We start from the raw sequence: 16,466 nt of genomic DNA, 5'->3' as shown, positions 1-16,466 counted from the left end.
GTCTGTAAAATTTGTTGGATCCGTTTGGCAGAGAGATTGAACAGAAAAGCACCTCAGTAATGTGACGGCAGCCAGATGATTGAAAGACAAGTCAACACATAATTCATATTGATCTGACTTTATTTCTGTTAGATTTTACACCTAGAAGATTTAACTTCTTACATAGTTTGTACAAACTTAAAATCTGTCGGCATCAAAGCTTAAAAGTTGGGTGTGTTCTCCTTGAGGCGGGTACACGTAAGAAGCCTGCAGCCTTAGCCAGACCCGGGGCTGGTTGAGGTGTTCGTGGGCCTCTGCATGCGTGGATCTGTGTTTGCTGGAGATGAATGTGGGAATTTACTCCAGTTCCTGTTCAGTCCAAGCCCACCCACTTTTTGGAGTTCAGTGAGAAAGGGGAGTAGAAAGGCCCCCTAGCACAATGGATGCGTTTGCTTTTACTCATTAGCTAAGGGAAGCTGCTCAGGACAAGAATGCGCCAACACGGGAATAAGAAACCTCCCTCTCAGGAACTCACTTTTGGGTATGCACAGATTTGTAAGTTCACTGTAATTCTGCACGAAGAAGATGGACCTGTATTCAGTTGATAACCATATCATCAACCTCAGCGTCAGTGTCTTCAAGAAGTCTTAGAAAGTCTCCATAAAGACCCAAGGCTTCACACTTTTTTTGTTTTTGTTTTTGCGGTACGTGGGCCTCTCACTGCTGTGGCCTCTCCCGTTGCGGAGCACAGGCTCCAGACACGCAGGCTCAGCGGCCATGGCTCACGGGCCCAGCCGCTCCGCGGCACGTGGGATCTTCCCGGACCGGGGCATGAACGCGTGTCCCCTGCATCGGCAGGCAGACTCTCAACCACTGCGCCACCAGGGAAGCCCCCGGCTTTACACTTTTAATTAGAAACATCGGAGCCCAGGGATGATCCTAGGAAGAGAATAATTGCAAGACACTCATCTAAAGTAATTATGTTTAGAAATGAGTTAATTTTAAGATGTTGTGCTTACATGCTCCTTTTCTCTAGCAGTTTAACCTAGACAAGCAGCTGTATCAGTGATTCTATTCCCCCAGTTGATTACATTTGGTTCCTTTATGCTTAAAGGAAGATAACAGAAAACTTCAGAAATTCCTTATGGTGTAATAGGAAAAGGGGGTTATTTTGAGCTGCTGATTTTGGAAGTGTTTTACAGCTCTTTGGGGGGGTCTGGCAACTAAGAGAGAGGCTTGAAGGCCGCAAGGAACGTTTGTTCACTGTTCTATCTAAAGCTTAATGAGCTAAAGCTTTGGGTCTTTGGGGGTATAGGTTAGCGGAGGTGTTATTTTATAATGCTTTGACTTGACCTGAAATGAGTTTATGGGGGGGAAAAACCATAAGCTGTGAATTTTGGTAGTAAACGTGTCCATTTCAGATGCTTCCCTTGCTTTTAGCAGGCAGTCTGTGTACCTTCTATGTGACTGCCAGTGGTTTAAAGAGATCTGTTTCAAAAAGTGGTTGCATGTTTTGATGCAATTTGGGAAACTACAAATACAGATTCATAAGAAAAAAATCCATGAAAATACTGAAGATATGTTTGAGGATTTTCTTAATTGCAATAAATATTCAGCATTTTTCTAATGAAAGTGAATTTTGTTTATGAGTAAAAGTATGCATTTTACAAGACTTTCCGATTGATGCTTGCTTTTATGTGAAGCTGCTGCACTAAGAGAAAATGGCTGAAACCAAGTCTAGTAACCTTGAGGTGGTTTTCTCCCCCCCCCACCCCCTCTTTTTTTTTTTGGTGGGGTGGGTCAGGGGAGGTCAATCACACCTAAAAGATCTTCTCCAGAGACTGCACTCCTATACTAGACTGTAAGCTCTCCGAGGGCAGTCTTGTGGGTTTATCTTTGTATCTTGCCCAGCGCCTAGCAGAGTGCTTTGCACATAACAGGCGCCCAATAAATGCTGATGGTGAACGAAGTCATTGTCTCTGTAATGAGGCTAGTGGGGACTGCCTTGCAGTGAATGCTCTCTTAAGGGCCGCCTTTGTCATTCTTGAGCTCCTGGTGACGTTAGATCTGATTCTTCTTCCTTCTTTTCACGCCTTGGGACAACCTGGGCCGGGCTAGTGCCGCTCTGGTTGCCAAGACCCAGGTTCTCCCAGTGGCAGGCTTCTGGTGAGAGCCAAGGGGTAGTGACTGGTTGAGAAGATGGATAAAGTAACACTAGAAAGTCACCACACAGACCTGAGTTTAAAAACTCTCAAGATGCCTGTGCAGCTCATGAAGAACCGGGTCAGAATAGACAGCTGGCTCCATTTGAAAGTGTGGCGGGCCTGGCCTCCCGGCCTCCCAGCCTCCCGGGCATGTCGGCGGTTTTGGGTCGCTGCCCTCGCACTCCTGACCCCTGGGACGACCCTGTGAGCCCACTGAGTTGTGGGAACCCTGCTTTTTCTTTCTGTTTCTCAAAAGAATGTTTCCCAGTGAACTCAGACAACTGAAACGATGGAAATACTCCCTCAAAAGAACAAAGTTGAATTTAGAGGGCAACTTAGTTATATTTAACCTCCGTGTATTTTATCTGGGACGACACAAGAGGTGAGCTGGGTTTTGGTTTTGTTCTCTCTGAACCTGGGCAATGCTGTGTCAGAACTTCAGTCCTTAGACATTTTCTCTCGGCTTGATGTGTTAAAGCGAGGATTCTGGCTCCTGTAGCCTGTTGCCTGATGAGTGCGTTATCCCTGTAGAAGGAAAGTGGCCCTGTCAGTAGGTGAGCCTCAGTCTAGCTGACCTCAAGTAGCTTTCAGCTAGGCCTTTCCTTCCCACTGGAGAGGGGCAGAGAGGTATTTCCTTGTTGGAATATGTGTGTTGATGCATATCCCACTGGTACATCTGGTGAGTATGCTTGGGATTAGGGATCTGGGTGTTGAAAGGTAGGTAGTGGTAAAACCCATATTCAGACCCTGGCGTCTGCACCGGAGCTGAATGCCCCTCGGTACAGGCTGTGCTGTTTCGCTAGAAACATGGGGTGATCATAACTTTCTTCCAGAAGTGCTGGGAGAAGTAAATACGTGTGGGAACAGGACCTCCTGGGATTCTCGGCACATGGCAGGTTTTTATTACTTCTGCGAAATGTAGGGCATGTAGGGGAGTTGAGGGAACAGGGCCGAACGGTTCACAGACTTTAAAGTCTCTTAGCAAAGATGCAGGGTTTTTTTCCTTTACCTATAATGGTAGGACAACTTAGGTAGTTATTTCATTTGATGCAAAACACTGAGTCTTGCGCCAATGTTTTTCACCTAAGAATGGAAAAAATCACTTAGCTTGATCATGAAGATTAGTTGATTAATGATTGTGAAAAGTATAGATAACTTTACCCTCATTTTAACCATCTGGAATAAAAAAGGCCAGGGAAAAAACAAGGAGTAAAGCTGACTGGAAGTTGGTGTGTGAGACAAAACGCACCGACGACGAAGGGGAGGTGGATTTATTCTGGCCCTTGCAACGGGGAGAACGTCCATCTCTGCAGAAGGGTTTCTCAGAAGAGGAAGGAGGCTTGGGTTTCTTAGAGACAGAGACAGAAGAGAGTCCTGCGGAGGTGGGGTGGATGCCATTACTTCTCAGAACATGCGGGCTTGGTGGGCAAGGTTCTGCTCTCAGAAAGTCCAAGGTCGGGGGCTTCTTGACCACTGCTTCCTTCTGGGCGCACAGGGCGCAGGAAGGATTCAGCATTGTCATTGGTTTGGGGAGAGCTAAGAAAACTGCAGAGTCCTCTAGTGGAACAGCATCACCGTGGGTCGGTATCCAGGAGGTTACAGAGGTCAGGGTAACATGTCAGAGGCCTCATCAGGAGAGGAAGCACCCCCAAAGAGATGCGGAACCTGAATCAGGTCCATCTCCCATTATTTGTCACTTTCAACTTAAAGATTGACAGTTCACTGACCGCCAGCTCTTTACACTTGATTATACTGTAGCAATCAAGAAATCAAACATGTATTTACTCAGCATCTTTTCTACCAAGTTCGAAGTATTTATTTTTATTTAAAATCAGTGCGTTGTATATTCTTATTTCTCTCCATTGGTCATTGGTCTACTTAACAATCCCTGATCACCCTTCTGGTAATGAGCTACTCCTCTCATTATGTAGACTGCTCACAGGTTCTAAAAGTTGTCCTTTGCCTGCCCATCCCTGCTAATTAGAAATACATTTCTGGTAAGTAACCTAATAGTCATTCCAGTTTTGCAAAGGGTGTTGGTTAGGAAGGAGGCTAAATATATTGTTTAAAGGCCTTTATTAATCCTTCAAAAAGTTATTACGGTTCACTGGAAGTTTCAAAAATAGCACAGACAAGTCCTCTGTACCCTTAATCTCAGCTCCCCCTTGTGGTGACATCTTACATAACTATAGGTCCGTATCAGAGCCTGGGAACTGGCACAGTCCGTGGACCTTATTCAGATTTCACCAGTTTTACTTCACTGATCTGTGTGCATTATGCAGCATCTGTAACGGCCAGACACCGCGCTTGCTTACACCCGGGGGTGGAGTGATGTGGTCATACAGACAGCATCTCAAACACTTTAAGTGTTCTTGCGAAGTTTGTTTTTGTTTTGTTTTTAGAGTAAAGGCAGGAGTCCTCAGCCCTGCCTTTAAAATTTTTCCGGTTATAGAGTCAGGAGGTAAAATGTTGTAATCGCAGTGATTACTCATAACAGAATAAACACACTAAAGTGGGTGGGAGGCGGGGGAGGGGTGTGGGGGGCACACGGCACACGTCACGTTGAATCACGCAGCCAAGATTCTCCTCCTGGCGGTGCAGTGGGCCGGGAACCCCACTGCATCTGCGGAACCGTGTCCAGGCTCAGCGCAGCTGGCTGCAGTGCAGCGGCCGACCCTGGTAGGACCCGTCAACCAGAGAGATGCTCGGACTCCAAGGGAAAACGTAAAGTCATGCACGTAATTTCTGGAAAAACAGATGGTTTTATCCAACAGGTGATCTTACCTGTCTGTTTCTGTGACATAGTCTTGGAGCTGCATCAAGTGCTAAATCTGGTGATGCTGAAGGGCTTCCAGGATAAAATGTGAGCTGTATTATCTGGCTGGGATGACTCCAGGAGGCCAGAAGGACCGATCTTCCAAATCCAAGGCCTCCTGTTGGTCAGTCCCCTTCCAGGAAGGCACATTCCGTGAGAAAAGGTCTCCAGGGCAACCTATGAAAGGCAGTGGGTCTATATCGGTACCTGTGCTTTTATGACACACTCCTGCCACACATAAAATTGCAAGTGAAGTTTCACAAAGTAATACTTTGGGCTCTAGGCATATGCTCACTTACCCTTCCATGTCATTAAAAGAAAACAAAAAGATGGTCATGACCTAGTTAATCAATTTCAAGACTCCTTGTTTAAAAAAAGTTCAAATTGTAATAGGAATCAAGAAATTGAGTCTACAATATAACAGAATTTCATAATAACAGCTACAATTTACCTATTATATGCTAGGTGATCTATAAACATCATCAGCAGCCGTAACATTCCTGGGAGTCATTCATCACTCAGCAGACATTTACTGTGCTCCTGTTGGCCACAGGCACTGCTCTAGTCGCTAGAGACGGAGCAGCGATCAAAGCAGAAAGAACAATGTCCGCTCTCATGGAGCTCACCGTCTAGTGGGGAGAGTCTCTAGCAAACACATGAAGTAAGATGTATTTTGTGTCATAATAAGTACTATGGAGAAGAAGAATCGGGGAAGGGGGATAAGGCGTGTTTGGGTGCAAGCTGATACCTGAAGGAGATGAGAGAATGGACTTCAGGGTGTCAGATAGAGGAGAAATCCTGACCCCGGGAGTAGCAAGGGCCAGACTCCGAGACAAGGATTCTTGGCTCATCCAAGGAACAGGACTGATGTGGGATACAGATGTGGAGAAACAGGTTCAGGAAACTTAGCTCAAGGTCAGACTAGGAGGGGTTCTGAACACAGGTCTAGCTGGCTCCAAAGTCCATTACAATGTCCATCACCAGGACAGAGAACACTAGCTACTGCACATCTACTACGTGTCATCCATCCTCTTACTCAGCTTTATCTATGTGATGGTTGCCTCTCATTTTCTGGTGAACTACAGGAGTCAGGTACCCCTGGCTAGAAATCACACAATAAAGAGCTTGTTAATAGAAGACACTCAGGCCCAACAAGCTTTACGAAGATTAATAGGGGAAAGAAGCAAATATATATCCAGTGCATCACTGTTTTAATTATTTAGTGAGATGGCATAAGAGAATAATTTTCTATATATATTCATATATTTTCATATAAGAACTTAATATAACTCATTCATATAATTTCCTATATATTTATTCATCTTCTACGTGAAATATTTTAAGTTCAGTGTAACCTATGAAATCACTAGAGAGGGAAGTAATTTTCATCAGTACAATTTTCCCAATTTCTTGGTTTTAAAGTTAATGTTTTACAGTAAGAAGTTTTCATGTCCAGTAATTTCACAGCTTTCAGCTGGGCACTGTGCTCTATGCAAGGTCAACACCTTGGTGCCTGGTTTTTCTCAAATGAGCCTCTTTTGCTGATTACTGGGGCTTTGGTGCCCCCTGGTGATAGAGCCGAGAAAAACAAGTACTAGGTCTCCCGCATTCCATGCTGCCTCGTGTTGCGGCCTGATGGGTACGATTTACAACACGGAAACGCATAAAGAAAAATGACCCACAGGAAAGTGCACTTGTGGGTTCCTTTAGTCTTGCGTCACACAGAACTTGCCAAAAGCTGTGAGAGGGTTAAGGTAAGAGAAAGCAATATCTAATCTCATGAACAGACGAGGCTCGAAACCAGTGGCGTGGAAAAAAATAACTCTTAAGAGTGGGACTAAGGGAAATAAATCAGTCTTATCGCAAATGTGTGCATACTGCCAATAAATCCACTCCTGCTGAAACAAGACAAGTAAATTTTTAAAAGTTATTGAAAACCAGATGAAAAACAAACCCACTAACAGGATGAAAAAATGGTATTTTCTGGGCAATCTGAACTACAAATTGTCTGGCAACAGTAGATGGTGTGGCTCCACAGTAGACAGTTTCCAGTCATTTTGCTTTCATCCTTATTATGTCCTTGTGTTTAAGGATGTCTCTTTTAAATAGCATAAAGCTGGATTTTAAAATCCAATCTGATGCTCCACATCACGAATCATTAGAGAAATGCAAATCAAAACTGCAATGAGGTATCACCACACCAGTCAGAATGGCCATCATCAGAAAATCTACAAACAGTAAATGCCGGAGAGGGTGTGGAGAAAAGGGAACCCTCTTGCACTGTTGGTGGGAATGTAAATTGGTTCAGCCACTATGAAGAACAGTATGGAGGTTCCTTAAAAAACTACAAATAGAACTACCATATGACCCAGCAATCCCACTACTGGGCATATACCCTGAGAAAACCAAAATTCAAAAAGAGTCATGTACCAAAATGTTCATTGCAGCTCTATTTACAATAGCCCGGAGATGGAAACAACCTAAGTGCCCATCATCGGATGAATGGATAAAGAAGATGTGGCACATATATACAATGGAATATTACTCAGCCATAAAAAGAAACGAAATTGAGCTATTTGTAATGAGGTGGATAGACCTAGAGTCTGTCATACAGAGTGAAGTAAGTCAAAAAGAAAATGACAAATACCGTATGCTAACACATATATATGGAATTTAAGAAAAAAAAATGTCATGAAGAACCTAGGGGTAAGGCAGGAATAAAGACGCAGACCTCCTAGAGAACGGACTTGAGGTTATGGGGAGGGGGAAGGGTGAGCTGTGACAGGGCGAGAGAGAGTCATGGGCATATACACGCTAACAAACGTAGTAAGGTAGATAGCTAGTGGGAAGCAGCCGCATGGCACAGGGATATTGGCTTGGTGCTTTGTGACAGCCTGGAGGGGTGGGATAGGGAGGGTGGGAGGGAGGGAGACGCAAGAGGGAAGACATATGGGAACATATGTTTATGTATGACTGATTCACTTTGTTATAAAGCAGAAACTAACACACCATTGTAAAGCAATTATACCCCAATAAAGATGTTAAAAAAAAAAAAGAATGGAAGTCTTCAACAAATTAAACATTAAAAAAAAAAAAAAGCTAAAAATAGAACTACCATACGACCCAGCAATCCCACTACTGGGCATATACCCTGAGAAAACCATCATTCAGAAAGAGTCATGTACCACAATGTTCACTGCAGCTCTATTTACAATAGCCAGGACATGGAAGCAACCTAAGTGTCCATCGACAGATGAATGGATAAAGAAGATGTGGCACATATATACAATGGAATATTACTCAGCCATAAAAAGAAACGAAATTGAGTTATTTGTAATGAGGTGGATAGACCTAGAGTCTGTCATACAGAGTGAAGTAAGTCAGAAAGAGAAAGACAAATACCATATGCTAACACATATATGTGGAATTTAAGAAAAAAAAAATGTCATGAAGAACCTAGGGGTAAGACAGGAATAAAGACACAGACCTACTAGAGAATGGACTTGAGGATATGGGGAGGGGGCAGGGTAAGCTGTGACAAAGCGAGAGAGTGGCATGGACATATATACACTACCAAACGTAAAGTAGATAGCTAGTGGGAAGCAGCCGCATAGCACAGGGAGATCAGCTCAGTGCTTTGTGACCACCTAGAGGGGTGGGATAGGGAGGGTGGGAGGGAGGGAGACGCAAGACAGAAGATATATGGAGACATATGTATATATATAACTGATTCACTTCGTTATAAAGCAGAAACTAACACACCACTGTAAAGCAATTATACTCCAATAAAGATGTAAAAAAAAATAAAAACAAACAAAAAAGAAACGAAATTGAGTTATTTGTAGTGAGGTGGATGGACCTAGAGTCTGTCATATAGAGTGAAGTAAGTCAGAAAGAAAAACAAATACCGTATGCTAACACACATATATGGAATCTAAAAAAAAAATGTTTCTGAAGAACCTAGGGGCAGGACAGGAATAAAGATGCAGACATAGAGAATGGACTTGAGGATATGGGGAGGGGGAAGGGTAAGCTGGGACGAAGTGAGAGAGTGGCATGGACATATATACACTACTAAATGTAAAACAGATAGCTAGTGGGAAGCAGCTGCATAGCACAGGGAGATCAGCTCGGTGCTTTGTGACCACCTAGAGGGGTGGGATAGGGAGGGTGGGAGGGAGACACAAGAGGGAGGGGATATGGGGATATATGTATATGTATAGCTGATTCACTTTGTTATACAGCAGAAACTAACACACCATTGTAAAGCAACTATACTCCAATAAAGATGTTAAAAAAAAAAAGCCAATCTGATAATCTCTGTTTTAATTGGTGGTTATCATGAATATCAATTTATTTGGAATTATTCTCTCCTTTTTGTACTTAATATACAATCTTCTGTTTCTATGCTCATTTCTTGTTTTATTTTGAATTGAACCTTGTTTGTTTTTATTTCATTTTTAATTCACTGATATTCTTAAAAATTTATGTAAACCTTGAAATATTGCCATACATGTGTAACACATTTTTAAGTTAATGATTCTTAAATTAATTCTTAAGAATGCAAGTTTCACGAGAGCTGGGATTTTTTGTCTTTGTCTACTACGGCTGGGCTGTATTTTGAGTTCCAGGCGGCACACTTGGGCCATATTCACCTGCTCGTGACCTACATGCTACTGTGGTCCATTATTTTAGCTTTTTTCAAATTAAATAGGACAAATCTGACATCACCCCTCATCATCATTATAAATGTCTATGTTTAGGTTTACTCATATATGTACCATTTTCCTGACTTGCCACTGCTTCCTGCTTTGCCCATCTTTCTGAAGTCCATCTCTTAGATGTTCCTTTGATGAAACAATTATGGTGGTAATGCTCTTAGGTTTTGTTTATCAAAAAATATGTTGCTTTGTCCATGTTGTTGAAACGTTTTGCTGAGTGATTAATTCCGGATGGACCGTTATTTTCTCTCAACTCTTTGAAGATATTTGCTATAGGCTGAATGTTTCAGCACTGCTGCACCCAGCCCCCAATTCATATGATGAAACCTGAGTGCCCAGTGTGATGGGGTTACCTTACGAGGTAGGGCCTTTGGTCCTGAGATCAGGTCCTGAGAGCAGAGTCCTGCGAACGAGATCCATGCCCGTATAAACGAGGCCCCAGTGAAAGCTCCCTGACACCTGTGCAGGGGTATGGACACAAGAAGAGGTCTGCTACCTGGAAGACGGCCCTACCTGACCACGCCGGCACCCGGATCTCAGATTTCCAGCCTCCAGAACTCAGAGAAGTAAAAATTTGTTCTTTATTAGCTACCCAGTCTGTGATAGTTTGTTGTAGATGGCTGAATGGACGAAGGCATATTATTCCTCTATCTTCTGCCTCATCTTTTAGCTTCTGAGAATATGTATCAGTCTGATCATTTTATCTTATTCTGTATTTTCTCTGTTGGCTGCTGATAAATTCTTTTCTTTCCTGTTTGATATAAGTTGTATTTTCTGTGTCTGTGGATTGATTTCTTTTCACTCTGTCTTTCAAGGCTCTTTAACTTTTCTTTCAAATTTTGTTCTCTTTGTTCCCTCTGTATATTTTCTTCAGATCTATTTTCCAGGCCACTAATTCTTTTTTAAGATGTGTCTAATCTGATATTTAACCCATTTATAGAATGATTATTTTTTTATTTCTTAAAGTTCTACTTTGTTCTTTTATAATTTCCATGACCCCCCCCCCCTTTTTTATATAGATCTTTATTGGAGTAGAATTGCTTCACAGTACTGTGTTGGTTTCTGTTGCACAACAAAGAGAATCAGCCATATGCACACACATGTCCCCATATCCCCTCCCTCTTGAGCCTCCCTCCCTCTCACCCTCCCTATCCCACCCCTCTAGGTCATCGCAGAGCACTGAGCTGATCTCCCTGAGCTATGCTGTTGCTTCCCACTAGCTATCTAGTTTACATTCGGTAGTGTATGTATGCCGATGCTACTCTCACTTCGCCCCAGCTTCACCCACCCACCCCATGTCCTCAAGTCCATTCTCTACGCCTAGCTCTTTACTCCTGCCCTGCAACTAGGTTAATCAGTACCATTTTTTTTTTTTAGATTCCATATATATGTGTTAGCATATGGTATTTGTTTTTCTCTTTCTGACTTACTTCACTCTGTATGACAGTCTCTAGGTCCATCCACCTCACTACAAATAACTCAATTTCGTTTCTTTTTATGGCTGAGTAATATTCCATAGTATATATGTGCCACATCTTCTTTATCCATTCATCTGTCGATGGACACTTAGGTTGATTCCATGTCCTGGCTATTGTAAATAGAGCTGCAATGAACATTGTGGCACATGTTCCTTTTTGAATTAATTATGGTTTTCTCAGGATATATGCCCAGTAGTGGGATTGCTGGGTCATATTGTAGTTCTATTTGTACTTTTTTAAGGAAACTCCATAGTGTTTTCCATAGTGGTTGTATCAGTTTACATTCCCACCAACAGTGTAGGAAGGTTCCCTTTTCACCAAACCCTTTCCAGCATTTATTGTTTCTAGCTTTTCTGATAATGGTCATTCTGACCGGCATGAGGTGATACCTCATTGTAGTTTTGGTTTGCATTTCTCTATTAGTGATGTTGAGCATTGTTTCATGTACCTCTCGGCCATCTGTATGTCTTCCTTGGTAAAATGTCTATTTAGGTCTTCCGCACATTTTTTAACTGGATTGTTTGTTTTTTTGATATTGAGCTCCATGAGCTGTTTGTATATTTTGGAGATTAATCCTTTGTCTGTTGTTTCATTTGCACATATTTTCTCCCATTCTGAGGGTTGTCTTTTCGTCTTGTTTATGGTTTCCTTTGCTGTGCAAAAGCTTTTAAGTTTAACTAAGTCCCATTTGTTTATTTTTGTTTTTATTTCTGTTACTGTAGGAGGTGGGTCAAAAAAGATCTTGCTGTGGTTTATGTCAAAGAGTGTTTTTCCTATGTTTTCCTCTAAAAGTTTTATAGTGTCTGGTCTTACATTTAAGTACCATATTCTTGGACTGGAAGAATCAATATTGTGAAAATGACTATACCACCAAAAGCAATCTGCAGATTCAGTGCAATCCCTATCAAACTACCTACCTACAATGACATTCTTCACAGAATTAGAACAAAAAATCTTACAATTCATATGGAAACACAAAAGACCCCGAATAGGCAAAGCAATCTTAAGAAAGGAAAACAGAGTTGGAGGAATCAGGCTCCCTGACTTCAGGCTATACTACAAAGCTACAGTAATCAAGACAGTGTGGTACTGGCACAAAAACAGAAATATAGATCAATGGAACAGGATAGAAAGCCCAGAGATAAACCCATGCACCTATGGTCAACTAATCTATGACAAAGGAGGCAAGGATATACAATGGAGAAAAGACATCCTCTTCAGTAAGTGGTGCTGGGAAAACTGGACAGCTACATGTAAAAGAATGAAATTAGAACACTTCCTAGCACCATACACAAACATAAACTCCACGACCCCTTTTTAAGTCTCTTGGTCCTTGTTCATTTATTAAGGTCCATCTTTTATTTTTAAACATTTCATATGTTGTCATCTTGGGCTTAGGAGGCAGCATGAACCCATTGTGGTGTCTGCTCCAACCCCAATGTTGAATAACCTGGTAACTCAAAGGCTGAGAGCCTGAATGGGGCCCAGAATAAAAGAAGATCCTTCTGTTCAACACGTTTGCTATGCAAGCAATTCTGACAATGTCCCGGTGGATCCAGTGGTGCTTCCAGAGTCTGCACCTGACTGGGCTGCTGTGTGGAGTCTGTGATGAGCTCTGATGGGTGAATCAGAGCGAATACCCTTAGGGTTTTGGAACAAAGCCATGCTCTCTTCAGAAGGTAAATATTGCTTTGAGAATAATTCTTGGTTCACTCTCGGGCTCTGAGATGCCAGTAATCGTGCAACTTGAGAGGCACGTCAAAAATAAGTTCTGTCTGATCCTCTAAGCCTCAAGTCGTTACAACTCTCCAACATTTAATTGAAGGGATTATATGGGATCAGACAAGCCCTGAATGCACTGGTAAACTCATTGGCACCTGTCCCTTTCTCAATCCACATCTACGACCTGACATGGAATTATCTGAAGAAGAGAAAAACTGAGTTTGGCTTATAGATGGCCCCCCGTGACATTCTGCATTAGGCAGGGGTGATGAACTGTAGAACTATAGTGACCTTCAGGATACTGGAGAAGGGAATCTCTGTGACCGGGTGTCTAAGTAGTATGTCTTAGGATTCACTTTTCCTGGAAAGAGAGATTGCAAGAAGTGTGGAGCGACACCAGTTCTTGGGAATTGCTTGTAGTTTGGGTGATTGGTCAGCGCTTGGAAGAAGTAACCTTGGAGACAAGTAAGCTTGGGGAAGAGTACAGGACAGGATATCTAGGAACGGGCCCAGGATGTGAGAACATTAGTGACTCACGGAAATTCTCACCAGAGGGCTCTCCCTGAAGAGGCAGCTCTTAATAACCAAGTGGAGAAGGTGACTTGTCCTGTAGATGTTAGCTTCTGTCTTTACCTCCTCTGGTTCTTGTTCACTGACTTCAGGACAGAGTGGCCGTGTTAGCAGGGATGGCAGTTCTCCGTGGGCTCAACCGTGAAGATCGCCCCACTGGCCAAATCACAGGTGGCATTTTTTAACACCTTATGACCAACCGGCACTTTTTGTCCTTGTCACCTCTGTTCTCGTGACTTGGGCTATGCTACTCTAAAGACCTTGCTTTCCAGGAGAAACAGAAATGGCTCCACTGACCTGAAAGTTGAAACAGCAGCCTGGCTCTTTTGAGAGTCTCTGCCATTAGACACATAAGCTAAGAGGAAGTTTCCTCTTTTGACAGAGATTATTTGTCTCAATTATCAAGCAGAAATGTGATGAAGCGAGGGAGGAATCTGAGGTCAGAGAGGGAAATATGCATCGACTCGGGAGGCCTTTGTTCCGTGGATGTGCCAGCAAGTCTCATGTCACATATGACGTCTACAGTGTCCCAGGATACGACGTCTACAGTGTCCCAGGATATGACGTCTACAGTGTCCCAGGATATGACATCTACGGTGTCCCAGGGAAAGTGGGAATTACACAACACAGAGAGATGGGCAAGACCTTCTGTACTTGCTTTCAGCCTGTAAAGATGTCTCTGTTCATCCAGGTGAGTGGATTTATGAGCTGCCTTATCTGTTTCACATTGAGCTAATCATTTGTTTCCCTCAAGATTGGCTGGGTTATGCTGCAAGCACAGGCAATCCCAGAATTTCAGTGGCTTAATAACAATGCATATTTATTTTTTGCTCGTGATCCAGCAGGGTCCAAGGAGGTGGCAGGGGCTCTAGGTTTTGTAATCAGATTCTGTGACCTAGGCTGCTAGAGTCTCAGTGGCAGCACAGGCTTCTAGGATATCTGAGCTGGAAAATAAGAGGGGGAAAAAGGAACATAGTGAATCATGCAATGGCAGTCTTTCAGACGATCTCTGAGTAGGAGAATTACTTGTAATCAATACACAGGTAACAGTGCAAAGTGGCTGCATCGTCAACCAGGTAGCCTGGATAATTCAGGAAGCAACAGTAGTAACAAGAGCAAGAAAGAGGAAGTTGGTGTAACATGGGGTTCAGTTTAACGTCTGTCACAGAAGTGTAAACAGCACGGGAGTTATGCAAGATTGCAGAAGTAGAAAATAAAAGAAACTACAAATTAAGTATGTCTGTTAATAAATGAGTGAATGAGTAATTTAAACACACACACACACACACGCACACACACACATAGCACTCAACTCCTTTTAAGATCATTTATCTGCATCTTTTATGATGTGAGATAGGTTGTTAAGAATAAGCTCATAATTAGATACTTACATTTTTAAAATAGTAAGGTAAATTGTTTGGTATATTTCATAAATGGAACTTTAAGTTATTCTAAAGCAAATGACATTTTTGTTGCTAAGAAGTACCTATTGCAGGGAGTCTCCCACCACCCTGAAGGCGAGGCTGGATTAGCTGTTGCTGGGCACTGGGACCAACAGCCAAAGAAAACAAGCATTTCTGGTTTATCTTCACTAGATGGTGCTATTGAGTTCAAGATTCGACCTGCTGTATCTTAACGCAAGAATTTGACTAATTGTAGAAGACATTTATATTGTTACTTTCCCCTTCTACATTAGTATTTAAAACAATATTAAGATCACTTTTATTCATTTTGGAAGTAAAATAATAACAATTGTAACCTCAGGAAATTAGAAAACCCTGTCAACTACTTAAGGAGCTGGTATGCTATTATCTGATGTTTTTCCTGTAATTCATAGAAAGGATCTTTTTATTAAAAAATGTAGTTTTGGGGTCATTTGTACATGTGTCGTGAATTTTGATCACAGCTATTTTCCTTTTTGGACGAAATAAAGTTTTCATTTTAAGAAGACTGAAAGAGTAGGGGCTATACTTTTTCAATTTTTTAGTCGGGCAAGAAAATATCTTGAGCGGCCTTGTTTGTGAGTAAAAATAGACTACCTTTGAGTACATAGTTTCACTTGAGTTGTCATGAGATACTGTAAACAAAAATAAAAATTCTAAAAGGTAAAAAGCACTTCTTTCAACGACGGAATGAGGAGTACAATGTATATGTACTGACTCTGAGAGTGGGTGATTAGAGAACAAGAAGGAAACCAGCAACTCGGTCTGGGTTTATTTTCTGTGTATACACAGCTGGAAGAGCTCTTAGGAATTACCTAATCCATGTCCATCACTGTAAAAATAAAGAAACTGAGGATCCAGACCATATTTAAAAATGCTCTTGAGAAAGAAAGATGCTGAGTGCGACCTAACTGGCCTGAGGGTCTTTGCAAAGCAATTGCTTACAGACAATGTCCAAAGCAGGACCAAGTTATGAGTAAAGAATCAAGGTCTTCGGTCAGTGTGTATGGACAATTATCTGTTGTCTTTAATAAAGGCTGTACAGTTAAAAAGTGGCATGAAATGGCATTGGCACTGGAAGATACGAAAATACCACGTCCCCAGAATCAGCTTGTAGAGTGAAAAGTGCAGACCTGGGGTCAGGTAGAACTGAAGAGTGAGTGGCAGATCCTTCCCTTCCAGCCTGTGTAACCTCTGACACTCAGCTTCTCTATAAAAGGAGTTAAGAATACCTACATCATGGAGGTGCAGGACAGCCTAAATGAAATAACAGGATAGGCTCTCAATAAAGAGTTATCCTGTTACCTCATTAAGAAATAGCTTTTAAAATTGAAAAAAGAAAGCGCAACTTAAGGGATGAATGAGCAATGTCTGATGCCGTGTGTCTGCCCATTTGGGGGCTGAGTTTTGTTTTGATCCTTCTAATGATTGGTTTGGGTGAATTTCTTGGTCCTAGATTTGCAAAGCTCATGTGATTGCTTGCACAGACCCAGCCAGAGTCAAGCCTGTGGAAAGCCACAGATTACAGAAATCAA

At 42.2% G+C, this 16,466-nt stretch overlaps 1 long non-coding RNA gene across 2 annotated transcripts in view; it reads right to left on the bottom strand.

The window, feature by feature from the left end:
* Positions 1–4,703: 4,703 nt before the first annotated feature.
* The window catches only part of LOC141277496 (uncharacterized), a 141,669-nt gene continuing 129,906 nt past the window's right edge, over positions 4,704–16,466 (bottom strand). For both annotated transcript variants that reach the window (XR_012328972.1, XR_012328973.1), the window contains one exon: positions 4,704–5,175. This is a non-coding gene — a long non-coding RNA (uncharacterized lncRNA). The remainder of the gene's footprint in view (positions 5,176–16,466) is intronic.

The sequence above is a fragment of the Tursiops truncatus genome, chromosome 21, assembly GCF_011762595.2.
Source record: "Tursiops truncatus isolate mTurTru1 chromosome 21, mTurTru1.mat.Y, whole genome shotgun sequence".
Classification (NCBI taxonomy): Eukaryota; Metazoa; Chordata; class Mammalia; order Artiodactyla; family Delphinidae; genus Tursiops; species Tursiops truncatus.
The sequence above is the reverse complement of the archived record's forward strand: the minus strand, read 5'-3'. Positions and strand labels throughout refer to the sequence as shown.